Consider the following 3,761-nt stretch of genomic DNA (forward strand, 5'->3'; position numbering starts at 1 on the left):
TTGCCCCAGCCTCCTGAGTAGCTGGGACTCAGGCACCCATCACAACACCTGGCTAGTTTTTCTATTTTTAGTAGAGACAGAGATGGAGGTCTTACTCTTGCTCAGACTGGTCTCCAACTCCTGAGCTCAGGCGATCCACCCACCTCAGCCTCCCACAGTGCTAGGATTACAGGCGCGAGCCACAGTGCCCAGCCTAAAATTTACACTTTTTGTTGTTTAGAGACAGAGTCTGACTTTGTTGCCCTCAGTAGAGTGCAATGGCGTCACAGCTCATGGCAACCTCTGGCTCTTGGGCTTAGGTGATTCTCTTGCCTCAGCCTCCCGAATAGCTGGAACTACAGGCGCCTGCCACAACGCCTGGCTATTTTTTGTTGCACTTTGGCGATAGCCAGTGCAGGGTTGGAACATGCCACCCTCGATATATGGGGCTGGCACCCTACTCACTGAGCCACAGGCACTGCCCCCCAAATCTACACTTTTAACAACTTCATTTTTAATCGATACAATTGAAAGTGACATTAGTTGCTCAACAGTGCGTTCTCCAGCATTGACGTGCTAGGTCATCCTGGGAAAGGAAGTGGTTCCCCACTCACATTCCATAAGGTGCCTGGCTTGATGACATCATCGCAGGGAAAGAGGGTCACTCGCCATTAAGGGTGATATGTTTCCAATACAGCCATACCTCCTCCTCTTTCCAAGGGCCTTGACTACTGCCACCAATCTGAGCCCAGGTTCCAGGCCTGGCCACCCCGCCAGGCCCTACAGCAGCTCGGACTGCCCCAGGTGTAGCATGTGTGCATATGAGGTGTCCAGGACAACTGCTTGGTATGCATGCTGTCCACTGTCCCTGTGCGCCTGAGCCTAGGCGTGCATGCCTTGCCACCTGGTATGCCTCCATTGTACTCTCAGACTTCACTTACAAAAGTTCAAAAAACTAAGAATTTTAAGATAGCCACAGCAGAGCATAAAGCCAAGTGCTCTGTGCAACCGTGCAGGTTGGAACTTGTAAAGCCGGCCTGGAATAAAAACATGGTGGCCTGGGCAGCAGGGCTGAATGTGGACTGATGTGCCTTAGGAGTTAGAGTGGGTAGGCAGGCCCAGGAGTTGAGGATAGTAGGATATACTCACCTAAATATACACATAGACTCCATCCTTACCACAGTGGAATTACTGTTGTGGAAAGTAACAAGAAACAAGACACCAGGAAGGCCAAGACTACCATACTTTGCCATGTATAATGTGCTTCTGTGTGTAATGAGCACCATGTTGTTGGCCCAAACTTTCAGGGAAAAAAATCTTTCTAAGGGATTTTCCCATAATTTTTATAAGAACATCAGCTAGATTGCTGGCTCCTGCCTAAAATGTACAAGGAAAAATAAATCACTGCCCCAAAGTGCTTTTGTTCCTTAGAAGTTCAGCAAAACTGATTACCATATTCCAGTGTATCATGTTGCATATGGACGTTGTTATAGCTTTCTAGAGTTACATTGAACACATAAGCATAGACAAAATAACTAAAAACATTTATGTAGATACAAAATTGGTATTACCCATATATAATGAGCATCTTTACTTTTCCCCAAAAATTTGGGTAAAAAGTAGACATTGTACATGGTAAAATAAGATATTTCTTGATTTTGTTTACAGCTATAACTCCAGACCCTAGCCTAGTCCCTGGCACTTAGTAGGTAACTAGTAAATATTCCTATTCTTTTTTTTTTTTTGCAGTTTTTGGCTGGAGCTGGGTTTAAACCCACCACCTCTGGCATATGGGGCCAGAGCCCTACTCCTTTGAGCCACAGGCTCTGCCCAGTGATTCCTATTCTTATCTTTCTTGTTAGCTTGCTAACTCCTATATATCCATCAAGACCCTATTCAAAATGTCCCCTCTTCTAGAAAGCTTTTCATGACCCTTCCAGAGTTAGTGACTCCTGTGTTTTTGAAGCTGTACAAGTCCTCGTGGTTTGGCTTAGTTTCAAAATTTTTCCTTAGAAATCTGATAACCATTTCTTTCTTCATTTTTTGCCAAATGCTTTTTATTGATTTTAGTATTCGAATGTTCCTTTTATAGAAAGTAAGATGTTTACTTTGGAATAATTTTAGGTTTCTGAGAAAGTTACCTGTATAGTACAAAGTTCTCCACATCTGATTTCTTCCATTGTTAACATGTACATTACCCTGCTACATGTGACAAAGATGTTTGATATTGGTGTGTTAGTCGTGAGTAAACTCCAGACTTTGTTTGGATTTCATCAGTTTTTCCATTAACATTCTCTTTTGGCTCCAGTATTCGGTCCAGCATATATGACACGTAGTTGTCATGTCTCCCTGTGGTCCTCTCTGGCCTGTGACAGTTTCTCAGTCTTTCTTTGTTTTTCATGACCTTGACAGTCTAAGGGAGGACTGGTTGAGTATTCTGTACAATGACCCCAATCTGGGTTTGTCTGATTTCTTTTTTTTTTTATTCTTGGATAGGCTACAGGTTTATGAGAATCTCATGGTCATATTATGGATACGTGACATCCACTGACACCACTGGGGAGGCACCTGGATAATAGGGGAGGGTGGAGTCTGCCAGGCTTCTCCACAGTGAAATTACTCTTTCCCTTTCCAAGTTCAGCTCTTTAGAAGCAAGTCTTTGCTTCCTTTTTGGTCTAGAATCCTGTTCTTATGTCCCAGAACCTATTACTATAATTGTTATTAAAAATAGATTCAATGAACTATGATCACTTTAAGAGGTACTATTGAACATTAAGCTTTAAAAAGAAATTTGCCTCTGAGAATTACTATAAACATGCTCTGCTGTTTGTCAGATGGCAAAGTAATCCTGATTTAGAACAGGTAGGGTGAGAGGGTTCATGGCACCCTCTCATCCTACCTGTTAATGTTAATGTTAATGTTAACATTAACCCACCCAGTTAATGTTGTTTGTCAGAGCCCCACTCATGTCCCCAACCCTGCTGCAACTGGCCCCCAGGACAAATAACATAGGCAATTCTCAGGCCCCTTCTCTGCCCTAGACCTTGTCTTGGGCTTTGTGCCTCGGACTTCGGAGTTGACCTACTCCAGTCCTTTTCTTGTATAAGAGGGGAAGGTGAAAACCAGAGAGGGAAACGGCTTGTTTGAGGTGTCAGACAACACAGCCTGTGAATGGCAGAATGGGGACTGGAACTCGAGTCTCTCTTCCCCAGCATTCCCAGTAATGCCAGTGAGGATCTGGGATCCTCTTTGTGAAATCCCTGTCCCCCCAGGGAGGATTCTTTGCTTTTCGGCATGGCTTTCCATTCCAGGCCCAGCATCTGAATACCTTCTGCATAACCAAGCTGGGGTCTAGCATGGAGGATCCAGAGAAGAATAACAACACCTTGGCATAGTCCTCAGGAGCTCCTGGTAGACAGAGTGACAATCCATCAGGGGCTTAGTACAGTGTCTAGCACAGAGCAGACATAAATGATTGTGAGGTGGCTGGATTGGTTAAAACAAATCCACGGCCCCAGCCACCTGGCTAGCACTCCTTACTCACTTTGATGGTAGCGTAGTCCAGAACCTATAAGAACCTACATTCAGAGGGCACGTTAATCTTGTTAGCAGTTGAATCCCAGAATTTAGTGCAAAGTCTGGGAAGATGGTAAGCACCTGGTAGGTGTATGATGGCTGAATAAGTGAATGAATGGATGTTATCCCAGGCAGAGAGAGGGCCAGGATGTCACCCACATGCAGAGATAGCTTCCCAAATTTGTCACCAGCTGCCAGTCCATCCC

This window comes from Otolemur garnettii, unplaced genomic scaffold, assembly GCF_000181295.1.
Source record: "Otolemur garnettii isolate 467f Iridium unplaced genomic scaffold, OtoGar3 scaffold00014, whole genome shotgun sequence".
Classification (NCBI taxonomy): Eukaryota; Metazoa; Chordata; class Mammalia; order Primates; family Galagidae; genus Otolemur; species Otolemur garnettii.